The following is a 15,533-nucleotide window of genomic DNA, read 5'->3' on the forward strand; positions in this document are numbered from 1 at the left end:
ATACCACTATCTTACTGAACACTGTGTTCTTTCTCGTTATCAATCCGGATTTCGTTCTTTACACTCTACGGTTACTGCGTTACTCGAAGCTACGGATACTTGGGCCATGAATATTGATCGCGGTTTCGTCAATGCCGTTGTTTTTCTAGACTTAAAAAAGGCTTTCGACACCGTCGACCACAATATTCTATTAACAAAATTGCAATTCTATGGAATACGCGGTCTCTGTCACAAATGGTTTACGTCATATTTAAGCAATCGCACTCAAACTTGTCTAATGAACTCCTTTATGTCCACTCCAAAATTAGTTAAATGTGGTGTCCCCCAAGGAACAATTCTAGGACCCTTACTTTTCCTATTATATATTAATGACCTGCCTAATTGTCTGTATTTTTCACAACCAAGAATGTATGCAGATGACACCAGCCTCACCTTCGCTAGCGCAGATTTAAAACATATCGATGACTGCCTTAACTATGATTTAAACAGGGTGTATACATGGCTATCTGCCAATAAACTGACCTTGAATTTAACAAAAACTGAATTCATGTTAGTTGCGTCGAGACAGAAGTTATCAACATTTCCTGAAATTCCTTCTTTCAGTATAAATGACCATCCAATGGAGCAGGTGTCATCCACGAAATCTCTTGGTGTGCACATCGACCAAAACATGAACTGGGAATGTCATATACAGAACATTTGTAAAAAGATTGCTTCTGCTTTGGGCGCAATTAAGCGAATAAGACATCTTATACCTTTTAACATATTAATTAATGTATATGACGCCCTAGTTCAACCACATTTTAATTACTGTAGTGTTGTTTGGGGCAACTGTGGCAGTGGTCTCTCTGAAAAGCTTCAGAAGCTCCAAAATCGTGCAGCCCGTATTTTAATGTGTGCCAATTATGACTCTAACATCGATGAATTGTTCCGGGCACTGGGTTGGCGTAAACTAAAATACCAAAGATTGGAATCAGCTGCTATCATGATGTACAAATCTTTACATGGAATGACCCCTGAATATCTGAGTTCTAGATTTGTTTCTCGAAACGACGTAACATCATATCGATTAAGGAATACTGAAAATAAATTGGCTCTTCCACAGCCCCGCACCAATTATTTAAAGAAGAGTTTCTCTTACAGGGGAGCCGGGTTGTGGAACAGCCTATCTAGTGACCTTCGTGCAGCAACATCTTTACATAATTTTAAACTTAATCTACGTCACCACAGTTTTGAATGAGTTTTTAACACGGCATCCTTGTAAAGCAGCTTTTAGTATATGATTAACAGTAGTGTAGGTTAGTTAGTTTAGTTAGGTATGATTTTGGTTATCTTTTATCTTTTTTCTCTGAATGTATATCTCATATTCGCTGAAGGATTTACCGTGTCTAAATAAAGTTACCTTACCTTACCTTACCTTACCTAAGAAGAGCTCAGTAACGCCAAACGAAGCAACATGACCGCGAGTGGAGCTGGAGATAATACGAAGATGACAGAAAATTCGTCAACGGAACCTATCTTGACTGAAATGAGAGAAATGCTAGCGAATATTCAAATGTCAATAGCAAATATGTTAAAAGAAAACAAGTCAGTTAAAACAGAATTGACGGAATTGACGGCGGAGTATATTTTCAACTGAGTGGGGGGGGGGGGGGGGGGTTGAAAACGAGCGCCGGGTTCTTGAGTTTGTAGGGGGAGGGGGGAGGGTTGTCTTCGTGAGTGATAACTTTGCTCATGTGGTTTTGCTCACTTTTGGCTGTTCTTCGTCCTTTGAATAATAAAACTCGCTGACTGAGTAAAACGTGCTTGATTCGTTTGAGAACGAAGCCAGGTTTTTCTATTCATCTAGCGGTTGAAAATGAACGCTTTCCTGTTGAACTGGTGGCAGGATTAACGTGTACTAACTTACTTCGAAAAAACGCAGACTACACCTATTTATCATCTTTTTTATGCTTACAAAGGCTTTGGAAAAAAAGCCGATTGAACAAGAATTCCAAACCAAGGTAATATTACAGTGGAAAGTAGAAAATATGCTCTTCCCTGAGCATCAGATTTTTTTGTTATAATATATTTAGTATTAGTGTGTTAAAAGTAGTAGATCCAAGTAATAAACTGTATTGTATTTGTAAACAGTGTTGTAATCGAAAACAGCACGAATAGAGTAGTTTATGTTAAAACAAATATAAGTAACGTATTAGGTTAAGGGGGGATTACACCTAAACGCAATTTTTTCCGCCACTTGACATGGTTTTAATGAAAATATCTAGCTCACGTTTCAAGCAATCCAAAAACCCTACCATCATCCCGTGAATCTGTGTTGTGGAGTATTTTGTGAATTTGTGGGTGATTTTTGGGTATATTTGGGAGGAGTAGTTACTCTAGAAGGATTGGTAAAATTAAGAGAAATAAGAAATATTAAACATTAGAATTTGAAGTTCATATTTAATAGACGGACACCAAGATAGTCCACTAGCAACCTGGGGTGCTCTTGGGTGGGTATCAACTGTCTGTTGGTGTTTCAAAAATCATTTTTTTCTTCTATCTCTTCTTAAAATCTCTTCAAATCTCATTGAAATTTAGGTGAAACGTAGTTAAATTGTTAGTAGCGCCTTTTTATTTTCTCGTCCCTATTGTTTGTCTTCACTATTGTAAGTTATTTAGTGATTCTTTTTTATTAGCTTGATTTTGTAGTATGTATTTCTGAGCTGATTTCCTAGAAGGTGCTACTACTATTTATGATGCAAAAGAGAATATCAACCCCTTCTGGGAAATTCGAGCCTATACCCTTGTGCTTATTAGCACAATGGCATAAGTCAGATGGGTCGAGTGAGCTTAAAAAAAATGAAAATATGGTGCATATGTAATAGCCCTGCTTGTCGAAATAACAGTTTTTTTGTCAAGCAATGTAACTGATGTCAACACACGGCCTTGAAGCCTGAACGTAGCCTGTCCTTTCAGGATATGTTGTATCTAAGGAACCTGTTAGCCTTTGTTTTATGGTACTTACTAAGGACATGATTTCTACCTAAAAGTTCAACTCCTGAAAGCACCGTCTCTTCTTCATTTGATTGCTCGAGATTATTCTGAAGTGATTTATGATACAAAGGAGAATATCAACCCTTTCTGAGAAATTCGAGCCTATATCCCTATGCTTTCTGAGCTGCTTTTCCAGCACGTGGCTACAGAAATTAGCCATTAAGTTTTCGTTAACTCTTCTTAAGATATTTTTTTAGCGATTCCCATTGAATTTCACATTGATAACTACAAAAATTAGAGGGTTCATTAGTAGAAATTTGTGAAACAAAAATCTTTTTCTTCCCCCTCGTGGCTGTATATGGCACAATCAGTCCCATTCTCTCTCAAATGTCTATAAACCGCACAACGATTGCACTTTGAATTCGGCGCGCTCTGAGCTCAGAAAAAATTCATTAGACCTAGCGTTTTGTTTGGCTTCGTAAAGCAATTTTTGTTCCTGAGGACATCATTAAGTCTTGTGAGGGAAAAAGTCTTACTAGTGCAGCGTCCTGCTTCGTCTAATATGCACCCCACCTAGTTCTCTTTTAAGCTAAACGGGTAATTATCAGTTACTCGCGCAGAGCTGACGACGTGTTGCATATTGTGAGCTTTGCTTGTGGAAGTCTTTGTTCGTAGAAAGTTTTAGAGATGATTTGTAGTCGGGAATCGTAAAATTATCGGAATTTTTAACCCGCCCAAAGACTTAGTTTATCTTCTTATTGAAAACCGCTGTACGTTGTTTCCCGTTCAAATTTTTTTTGCCCACATCCGGGACTTAAAGTATTATGGTGAAACAAGAGCAAGAATTGGCAACGATTTTTTCTTTAATAAGCGTGAGTTTGAAAAGCTATTCGATTATTTTCTCCCTTGTAACTGTAGCTTTGTTAGGTTAGTGTTAGATTATTTGAGAAGTGCGACTTTGGGTCGGATTTCCGGTGTCAATGTCATAAATAATTTCCAGATGTTCGTTCGGCGTGATTCGCATTGCGTCATGAATTTAGAATGAAGACGGAAAATCAATTTAAAACGCTGTCTTGCTCTTATTAAGCCAATTCTGTTGTAGAAAGCTAGACTTGAGTGCTAAAAGACCGGGTTTTGGGTGAGATTTAAGATGCGTTGGCGCCGTTAATAATTGCCAAGTGTCACACTTGTTTTGTCGGATCACAGGTCATGTTTCATTTCACTCAGATGTCAATGTCATGTCTAATTCCAAAAAAGCCCCTCTTTTCTCTTGCCCAGTATTCTCTGACCTTACTTTCTTGTGATGAGCCGTCACTGTAATCTCGTTAATGACTAGCATATTCCTTCAGCTTAGAAAGTCTCAAAATGTGCACAATTTCTGTTGCCACCTTTTGGAAAATCAGCTAAGATTTGTATTTATATCTTGTATTTGTATTCTGTAATATTGTATTATGTCTATGTTCAATAAAGTTATTGATAAAAAAATATTGAAGTGTAAATTATATTAGAAGACAAACAACAAAAGGTCAAAACCTTTCGTTCGGTTTGTCTTCTGATTTAACTTTCCAATTTTGGCCTAAAAAGGATTTTGAAGGAGATGAAACAAAGCCATTTTAATAGCGTTTGATTCCCTAGAAGCCAAGGATTTTGGATTGATGGTCTTAAACGAATGAACTTTGATATAGTTAAGTTCTCCCTTACAAATGTCGCGTACATGTAGTTATTTCAATCTCGTACCCAGAGTCCTCAGGCTTTTTGGTCAGCGGGTGGGCGCCAGATATAAATAAATTTTTTGATTGGTTGCTCTGTATAAGCTCCATAACGGCTACCATTGTTTTACCACAGAAATTCTGCGGTAATAGAATTCCAGTACCCCAGGGTCCTGACGACCAACCGCTGGCCAAAGAGCCTGAGGACTCTGGGTACGGGATTGGTAGTTATTTATATCGCATCACTTCGCCTGCTGTACTTAATTTAGCCCAGTGATATCGATTTTCTTATTAGCAACATATCTTAACATCATCCCATACCTGATAAATGCAACCAACTGGCCTCCTTTTGCACTGCCCAGCCGTTGCTCTGTCATAAATTCTCACCAAATATAATACGACCACTCGAATCGACTCATCACTTACATATGACAAAAGCAAATACAATAATTGACAAGTATTTCTCTTTCAGGACCTCTACGATCACTTGTTGTCCCTTCAGAGGAACATTAAGAAGAGGTTTTGCTGGAAACCTCGGTAAGCAAAAGTATTCTGGCGATATAATTCACGTCTTCTAGCCTATTCATGGAAGTCTAATGACAGATTTTCTTAATCGGTCAAAAATAGAGGAAAGAGCAGTAACCTGGGCACAAGCTATTACTCTACACACAGTTCACTTTTTTCTGGTGAAAAAAAAATTGTTTTAAAATAAGTACGCAAAGAGCAAAACGCAAACGATGCATGCGCCTGCATGGAGTTAGCCAGCTTAGTAGAACTCAAGGAGTGTCGAGGAAACATGTATTTTCGTTCTCCTGTATTTCTCCAAAACGTCATTATAATAATAATAATCTTTTTTCACTCATCTTAAAATAAATATATAATGGATTTACATATAGTTAGACTTGAGTTAAAAAAAAATTCAATCATAAACAAGGGAGCCTTGCTGCCCGCGCTATAAAAGTCTTTGGATTCTAGACCTTAGTATTCCTATTGGGCCTGCTACCAATCTTAAATAATTAATCTGCTATGTTAATCTCTTTGTTCTGTCCCAACAGTGAATGAGGTGAAAGGAAAATAACGTACTGGTCTATATTCTTCCCATCTTTTTTGCAGTCTTAACGTACACAAAAATAATTCTTAAACAAAAGTTTTTGTTGACTCGACTTTTACCTTTAGCATTCACTGGTATAATGTGTAATTAACAGCGGCAATACGCTTTAGGGTTTCAAAGAAATAAAGGCAGCTTATTAATAAAATCAACATAGAAACTGTTTATTCATAGGGTTTTTAGCCCGAACTCCCAGCATTCATGGCGCAGAGTCAAATCAAAGCTGAAAGTGAAAATGACCTCACACCAGCTGGTGAGGAGACATTGGATTTTGATGACGGCACTTTAACAGGTGAGAAGAAAAGTTTGGTTCTTTTTACCAGAATATTTTAATATCTAAAAACCAAAAAAATTCGAAAATCATTCCCTAGTGTGGCTAACTAAGGCTGGCGTGACTTGTCGTAGTTCACTGTGTTTTGAAAGTACGTGCAAGAATTTATCCAAGGGTCAATTTAATAAAACTTTTAAAATTGTACTAAGCTGCGCCGTTCATGTCTTATACAGGTGCAATAAGAAAAACTCAAAGAAAAGTATCGTTTACAACAAAACACCGTTACGCTACAGGCTATCTACTAACACATTATCTTCTTAATTGCTTCACTTTAGCAATAGCAGAGGTTTACAAAAATGAGGGTAATGACAGTTACAGACTGAATGATTTCAACAATGCCATCTACTTCTACACGGAAGGAATTAAAGTGAACTGCAAGGATGAGGAACTGAAAGCCCAACTGTACAGCAACAGGGCAAAAGCTTATCTTTGTTTGGGTGAGAAGCTTTTGTTAACTTAAATTGGCTTATGAAAATATGAAAGGGTTCTTCAATGGAATCCTCATCAATATACTAGCTTTCTCCTCATACTTTATTATTTCACAGGGGAGTATACTGATTCGTTGACTGATGCAAAAGTTGCCTGTTCCATACAGCCATCTTATTTGAAAGCGATCTTTACAGGTACGAGTTACTTAGATACAAAATCAATTATGTAAACATTTAAAATCTCTACAGTAAAAAAATGAATTCACAAACGATAAAAGTACACTAGTTTTATTGGGAAGAGGATAACTTTGCAGTGTCATATTTCGAATTCGCTCCACTGCTAAAATGTTAGATCCACTTGAAAAAATATGTTTCGTAGTTTCCATCAAAAGGCGCCATTTTAAAAGCGATTCTTTTCTACATGAATGTTGCACACAAATAATTAAGTGTTTTTACCTCAACTTCTACACTTCCCAATATTATGAGCCCGGTTGTTCAAAGCCCGATTAACCTAATCCCGGATTAAGTGATTTTTGACTCAACTTTAATTACTAATAAAGATTCTTCCAAAGATTATTGTCTGGACGTTGTGACTTACGACGTTTCTTTACCATATGGTAAAGGAAAGTCGTAAGTCACAACTTACAGCCATTAGCCCAAAATTAGTTTTAAAAACATTTTTAAAGGCCCAGTTTCACCCATTCGGCTTTGCAGCCTTTTATTATTGTTTACAAGCGCTTCTATTGTTTAGTCTTGTGATCTGATTGGTTTACTAGAATATTCCCGCTGGGATGAAAGTCCTGGCGCATTCAAAATAAATCAGACCAGGCAAATAGGACTGTTTGATTTCGTTCCAGTCGTTCCGATTTATTTTAATCTCTGCACCTATAAGAAATATTTAAGATCCAAAGCGCTCGAGTTCTTTGTATTTCTTTGTGTAAAATTCTCGGTGAACGAAAGTCGAGGGTTTGGTTCGTTTTTCTGCATTCGTTCCTTTGAGCGACACGGCGAAATAGTCGAACAGTTACAACCGGCAGCCCTCAACATTTAATAACTTTGTTTGAAGATTTTCATTCTATTGTTGTATAAGTTAGACAGTAATCTTAAAGGGTGCTTTCGATTATTATTGAAGCTGACATAAAAAGAAATCAACAGTGCTGGACTCAATGTTAGCTCAGTTAATATCGCTTTCAAAATTATAGCGCGATGCGCCGATCCGGTCCGTCGCACTATCATGAAATTATTTCTACCTTTGATGATAAAGCAATGATATTGCTACGAATGAATCTGCAGCTTACTAAGCAAATGAGCATTTTAATTAATTTGCCTGTGCCAATAGGAAAAAACGAAGGAACGCCACCAACCAGTTTATACACCATACAGTTAATTACGTCTCGTCGCAACGCTGTTTACATGAATCGAATGGAGTTAATAAAAACTTAAGTGCTAAGGTCAGACTTCCGTAGAAATCAGGAACATCGCTACAACAGATGCATGCATGGAGACAAAAAATCCTCCCGCTTCTTTGTTGCAGAATAAAAGCTATGCAAAGAGTCTCTGAGACGAATATATTCCATCGGAATAACAATTATACAACTACATTGTCAACAGCGAGATGTTACTTGGAAGCGACCGACGATTTTCCGATTTTCCTTTCCACACAAAGACTGTTCTTGAAAATATCCACCTAAATAAAGCGAGAGGATATTATGCAAAGCTTAGTGTCACGAAAAATAGTGATATTCTAGGAAATGAGCTTGATGAATGTGGATTACCTTCGCTCTTTAGTGCTCGCTGGTAATTTTCTGAATTTTCGACTGTGCGAAATTCAGCTCGGCGCGCAATGTCTCTTGGGTGAACATGGGCCTTTAACGAGCGAGATAAGAACCTCGATTAATTTTTAATCGGGGATTAGCGTTAATCGGCTTTCTTCCAACTGGGCCATAATAAACAAGGCCATTCCCGTTTCTCTCAACCCTCGTGGGTTCAAAATTTCGGGTCGGTGGGTCAGATTAAACAATTAGATAAAACGAATAATCTGAAACCAGAAGGCGCAGTAACCCAACGAAGTGAACACCTGAAAAGAAAAGTTGTTGTCAAAAATGCAAAATGACCAGTCCTTTTGGCCCGAGTTCGCCAAAAATAGCATCCGTGCTAAATACCATAGATTTCTCCAAGCGTGATAAAATATGAAGTTCGTTGGAGAACTCTGAAAGAAGGGACCCTGATTCTCTACCAAGGCAGAACGCTTGGGTATTGCTAGCCTGACTCTCAGACGGCCCAGGTCGCTCGCGGCCACACATTCTCTCCCTTCCCCGTCTGATGGACTTCATTCACCGCAAGCGACTTGCACAGTCTGAGAATCAGGCTAGGGTATTGAAAACACCAGTCAAATTTTGTAAATAATTACCGTATTACTTCACTGAATTTGTTTCAAATTGTTTCTGGATATTGATGGTCAGGATGGCAATGGGTTAACGTGCAACGTTAATTTGTCTCTTGTATGAAACTCTGCTGTGAAGAACGCATTAATAGGCCTTGTCATTAAGAATGTGCCACTCGAACTTGGACTCAAAATAATTTCTTCATATTTCTACCACAAAAACTACTGTCCTTACTTTAAAATGCAGTTTGAATGATCCAAAAGCTTATTTTTTCCCGATACGCAGATTTTACTTGGGACAAAAATGTGCTAATTTTGAGGCCTTAGCACTGTTTCTTGGCTACCGCTTTAAACTGCTTTGCGCTACCAAAACCATTAATAAAACGTATTTGATAGTTTATTTAACGTTTTTGTCGCCTCTGTATCATTTGAGACTTTTTCTGATCGAAATCGAGGTGAATTATGAATACTTCATAAGACGATTAAATAATCGCAGCGAACTTGACGAATTATTGAGTTCTATTGGTGTAGGAGTTCCTAAATGTGGATCCCGGACTCATATAATCATGCCGCTTAGAATGTTGAGATTCTACTGAAATGGGTTGTTGGGGTTCAAGAAGATACCTTACTACCTTGATAACAGGGAGTATTTTCATTTGCATGAGGCCGAGGAGAATTAAGGATTAATTTTTAAGTCCATTTTAAAAGTTTCCCAAATTGCGCGACGAGGGAAATTTGTGAGGACTCTGCAAATAGAAGTGAAAATTAGTCCTAAATCCCTACGAAGAATCATTGCGATTACGCCTTTATATCATAGACGGGAAATTTTTCCTAAAGCCATCAAGGAACTTAGGCCACGTTTATATGGGGAAAAGTTGTCTCGGGTAGAAGCGTGAATTGTAATCGGCAATTATCCCACGCATATTCGATCTTCCCTAACTGGGAAGAGTTTGAATCAGAGCTTAAAACTTGGAAGAAATAAAGTTATTTTCTTCGTCTTTCGAGATATGAGACTTAATTCAGAGAAAATTGCACACCAAAAACACTTTTATTTTAATGTCGGACAGAGGAAAGTGACGTCATAACCTTACCAAAATTTCTGGCATTGGTGCTTTACCAAATTTTCTTTCCCATGCGGAGACGTGCGAGCGCCTTCAACATGCGGAGCTCTGTTGTTAAAATGAACGTAAATGTTTCCGTGTGTCAACTACGGTGACAACATTTATCGTGTTTTGATGATGGAAATTCACATCAATTTTATGACCGGCTGAAAAAAGGAGGTTTTGCTGTTGCATGGTATGGTCTCAAAATTAGCACATGTTAGTCGCTTACTGACAAGAAGAATTGAAAGCTGCGGGTCGGGGAAAAATAAACTTCTGGATCATTCAAATTGCATTTAATAGGAAGGATAGATAGCAGATATTGTGGTAGAAAAATATAGCAAATTTCTTTTTAAGTCCTAAACAACATGGCCTCTTTAAGGTTGCTCTATGTGCAAGAATTCAGTAGAAATATTTCCTTTGCTGTTATCAGAGCATTTTCCTTGTGAGGAAGGGTACCTCTTGTCAATTTTCAAATGCCTTTGTCGAAACCACATCAAAATCCCTGAGGTCCTTTTATTGCATCTGAAAGTACCGGTAGTTAAACACTACTCATCGTAAAGTAACGAAAAGCGATTGTTTGGGAACTTAACGGAAAACAAAGGTTCTCACTTATGTGATTCTTCAATGAGCAATTGCATTCTTAAATAAGCCAAGAATGATGCCGCACGTTTTTTTTTTTTATTAGGAGCGAGTGCCTGCTTTCAGCTGAAACAGTTCGAAGAAGCTATCACGTGGTGTAAGAAGGGATTAACCGTATCCTTCACTACAAATGCTTCTACTAAAAAGATGTGTCATATTAAAACTCTACAGTAGTCTTTCGTTCTTGCTTTTGTGTGCGTACCTTCTTGCTCAAGTCTCGTTAGAAAAATATAAATTATTTAGTCTTTGTGAAAATTCAGTCCAATTTCGTTGTTGAAGTTAAACCTCCATGAACAAGATAAAGATAGAAAGTGAAAGACAAATATAAGAAAAGACGCAAACACGTTTGAAGAACTCAGTTGTAAGCTTTTAGTTACTTTTCCAACATGCGTGTTATAAATCTTGACTAATGTAAGATTGACGAGAATAACCAGAAATTGGTGGATCTAAGGAGGACGTCCTTCAATGAATACAACAAGCTGCGAGATACTAACGGAGGGGAAGATTCAGGTGAATATGTTTTTTAAGCTATTATGGAAACATGGGACATTGATGGCGACACATTATGATATCAGGAAGTTTGTGAATTTTTCTAAAGACGGGCGTATCAAACTAGAATGAGTTACAAAAATTCAGATTTCATGCAGTGCAGTTTCTCTAAGCTTTTTTATTCTTTCAAACTGAGAAACTTCCTCAATCAAAACTAATTCAAATTCAAATATTCTTCCCTAGTGGGGCTGACTAAGGCTAGAGCGACTCGTTCCAGTTCACTTCGTTTTGAAAGTACCTGCAAGAATTTATCCAAGGGTCAATTAAATGAAACTTTTACAATTGTACTAAGCTGCTCAGTTCGTTTCTTACACAGGTGCACTAAAAAAACTCAAAGAAAAGCGCCATTGCGCTGCAGGCTATCTGCTAATACATTATCTTCTTAATTGCTTCACTTTAGCAACAGCAGAGGTTTACAAAAATGAGGGTAATGACAGTTACAGACAGAATGACTTCAACGATGCCATCTACTTCTACACGAAAGGGATTAAATTGAACTGCAAGGATGAGGAACTGAAAGCCAAACTGTACAGTAACAGGGCAAACGCTTATTTTTGTTTGGGTGAGAAGTTTTTATTAACTTCAATTGGTTTATCAAAATATGAAAGGGTTCTTCAGTAGAACCCGCATCAATATACTAGCTTCCTCTTTATACTTTGTTCTTTTACAGAGAAGTATACTGATTCCTTGAGTGATGCAAAAGTTGCCTGTTCCTTACAGCCATCTTATTTGAAAGCGATCTTTACAGGTACGAATTACCTAGATACAAAATCAATTATGTAATCATTTTAAATCTCTACAGTAAAATAATGAATTCACAAATGATAAAAATACAAAGACAGTCAATATCACTAGTTTTATTGGGATGGGGATAACTTTGCAGTGACATATTTTGAATTCGCTAAACCACTAAAAGGTCAGATCTATTTGAAAAAACAGGTTTCGTAGTTTCCTACGTAGACTAGCGAATGGTCCATGTGATTGGCGCCATTTTAAAAGTGATTCTGTTTACATGAATGTTAAACACAAATAATTTAGTGTTTTTACCTCAACTGCTACACTTCCCAATATTATGAGCCCGGTTGTTCAAAGCCCGATTAACGTAATCCCGGATTAAGTGATTTTTGACTCAACTTTAATTGCCAATAAATAAAGATTCTTCCAAAGATTATTGTCTTGTACGTAGTGAATTACGACGTTTCTTTACCATTAGCCTAAAATTAGTTTTTAAAAGCATTTTTAATCGGGGATTAGCGTTCATCGGCTTTCTTCCAGCCGGGCCGTAATGAATAAGGCCATCCCTGTTTCTCTATATTTCCGGTCCCCGTTGGTTCAAATTTTAGGTCTCGGTGGGTCAGGTTAAACAATTAGTTAAAAAGAGGAGTCTGAAACCAGAAGGCGCAGTAACCCAACCGAGTGATCATCTGTAAACAAAAGTTTTTGTCACAAATGCAAACTGACCAGTTCTTATTTTTTGGCCCGAATTCGCCAAAAATAGCAGCCATACTAAATACCATGGATTTCTCCAAGCATAATAAAACGCGACGTTTTGTTAGAAAACTCCAAAAGAAGCGACCTTGATTCTCCACAAAGGAAGAGCGCTTGGGTATTGATAGCCTGATTCTTGTATGAAACTCTACTGTGAAGAACGAATTAAGAGGCCATGTCATTAAGAATGTACGCTCGAAAACATCCTTTATATTTCTACCGCAAAAACTACTGTCCTTACTATTAATATGCAGTTTGAATGATGCAAAGCTTATTTTTTCGCGATACGCAGATTTTAATTGTAACAAAAATGTACTAATTTTGAGGCCTTAGCAAATGGTTTCTCAGCTACCGCTTAAAACTACTTTGCGAAACTAAAACCTTAAAAAATTGACTTTTATTTGAAAGTTTATTGCATGTTTTTGTCGTTTCCGTATCATTTGAGACTTTTTCTGATCGAAATCGAGGTGAATTATGAATACTTTATAAGACGATTAAATAATTGTAGCAAACTTGAGGAATTACTGAGTTCTATTGGTAAAAGAGTTCTCAAATGTGGCATCTAAGTCCGGCCTAAAAATTTTTTCTAGACATACACTAAAAACTATATTCTGTAATTACTAAATAAAAATTTCGGCACACTGCAAAGTAAACTTAAGCATTTTTTGCTAACAAACTTTTCTTGTCTTGCGTGACACACCACCCTGGTTTGTCGAGAAGTTGTTTCGTTGAGTTCTCTAAGCCTCTTTCATCAATATCACTCTCAAGTATAACAGAAGCTACAATATTTTCCTTGTTCTGGCTATTTGAATGTTAATTATTTTTAATTCATTGTGCTATAAGGAAGTTCTGAGGCGAAAAGGTTCTCCACTTACCTTGATCTATGAATCCAATAAATTACTCGTTCGTCGTTCTTTCGAGGCTTTGGGGCATGGCTGCCTCAGGAAAACGACAGAAAAAACATCTCCGTTCACCATCATATAAAAGGAGAAGACATTAATGATAGTTATGTTAATTATGTGTTCCTTATTATATATCTGAACTGGTCCGCGCTAAAAAGGAGCATTCTGATTGGCTCCCTGAGTGGTCCGATTAGGCCTCCTATACGACTACGAGAAGATGTACTTGTCTATTGCAAGCAGAGAATCACGAAATAACCAGTTCATCAGCCCAAGAAGGTGAAACTAGCTGATGACTAAAAGTTTGCTCCTTGGTGAAGACTAGTAGAAGTCAACGTCTGCTTACAATAAATAATTGCTTGAGAACAGTCGTAGGCACGAGAAATCAAAACTAGCCCTTATCTAAAATTGTGCCTCCTTGCGTCTCGAGAGAGAAGTGGACGGTATAAATGTTAAGTAGTCGTTAGGGTTGCGGAATGCAAGTAAACTTTAAAGGCGTCAGATTTCCAGCGACCCAAGCTGCAAATCTGGGAGTCGGTGAAACTCTGACCCACTGCGTAACCTGTAGCACCAATGCGAAAACTATGAGGTTTATGATGACGCAGATCAAGCGTACAAAAAACTAGCCATTGATTAAAAAGCTTGGTGGAAAGAGAAGTGCTAACTGAGGACCCATCAGGCAAAATAAATAATGCCCCAGACGGGAACCACGAAGGCTGAAAAAATTAATCAAATCCTGAACGGGAAAGTAGACAGAATCTGCCTGTGTGAGAATGTGAATATGAAGACTGGTTATGTTTGAAATTGGCTAGGGTAAGTTTTGCGGCAACGATGACACCCGCATGACTAAGAAAGCTGACATCCTGGTGTTGTAACACTGACTGAGCCAGAGTCGTGGTATTGGACGCCATTTGGCCTATTCCAAGGGAACCATAAAAGTAAAAAACATAGCCTTGAACAGAGTGTGCTGGTATAACGAGGAATCAATGTGATCTTATGCGTCTGCAAGATGGTGGCGAAGATGGCTTCTCTGGCCGCGAAGCTTATGAACGTAGCTCAAAGCCGAAATATAGGTAGAAATAGAAGATGGAGAAAATTTGAAAGCAGACAAATGAGCGATAAATAAGGCGACTGAACTGATGCTCAATGAAAGAGATAGGGCATCCGTGGGAAGGAGATATTGCGCGAAGTTCGCATACAATACCCACGCTTGCTGGTAGGTTCGACGAGAACCTCGTGAAATCGCAGGTTCGAGTAACAGCTTCAAATGATTGACCAGTTCTCTGGGAGTAGGTGGCATAGCACTGGAGTGGGCTAATCGTCCACTCGGGACGCCAATTGCCTTAATTCGTCGACCTGTGAGCGGAAAAGCAAGTCACATTCCCGGTTAGGAATACGTAACACATATTTTGAACGGCCAGTTCTCTGGCCATAATCCGTAAAACCAATATGAACTCAAGACCGCGCCATAACCTAAAGACCCAGCCGCATCAGTATACAGGCGTAACTCTTTCGAGATCAACCAGCAATCGGAAAGTAAAGATGATTTGCCATCGTATTACTGTAGAAAGGATAACCTCTCATTGATATCATATTTACATTCCCGAGTTACGCGGAAGAAATGGCGCGGGTTCCGGGTACCTCTCGTTAAATCTATCAACCTGCACAAAAAGACGCTTCCGGGGACAATGACCGGGCACATGAAGTTTAAAAGACCAATTAAGGACTGTAATTCCCACAGGGTGACTCGTTTCCGGAGATAACAAAGTGTTAATTGATCGCAGCATTTTGTCATTTTGTCTTCTGCCAGGCTAGCTTGCATTGCGATCGAGTCTAAAGTAATTCCTGCAAATTGCAGATTTGTAGACGGGCTCACAGTTTTGCCTTCGGCGATAGGAACACCTAAATCATCACATAACG

At 38.1% G+C, this 15,533-nt stretch overlaps 1 pseudogene across 1 annotated transcript in view; it reads left to right on the forward strand.

Moving 5' to 3' along the window:
* Nucleotides 1-15,533, forward strand: part of LOC146453683 (uncharacterized) — a 263,424-nt pseudogene that overhangs the window by 216,298 nt on the left and 31,593 nt on the right. The window contains exons 8-13 of the transcript XR_014859429.1: nt 6,400-6,561; nt 6,670-6,747; nt 10,724-10,791; nt 11,094-11,187; nt 11,627-11,788; nt 11,897-11,974. The product of XR_014859429.1 is annotated as an uncharacterized LOC146453683 (transcript). The remainder of the gene's footprint in view (nt 1-6,399; nt 6,562-6,669; nt 6,748-10,723; nt 10,792-11,093; nt 11,188-11,626; nt 11,789-11,896; nt 11,975-15,533) is intronic.

Source organism: Pavona decussata, unplaced genomic scaffold, assembly GCF_977016875.1.
Source record: "Pavona decussata unplaced genomic scaffold, jaPavDecu1.1 SCAFFOLD_324, whole genome shotgun sequence".
In the NCBI taxonomy this organism is placed as follows: domain Eukaryota; kingdom Metazoa; phylum Cnidaria; class Anthozoa; order Scleractinia; family Agariciidae; genus Pavona; species Pavona decussata.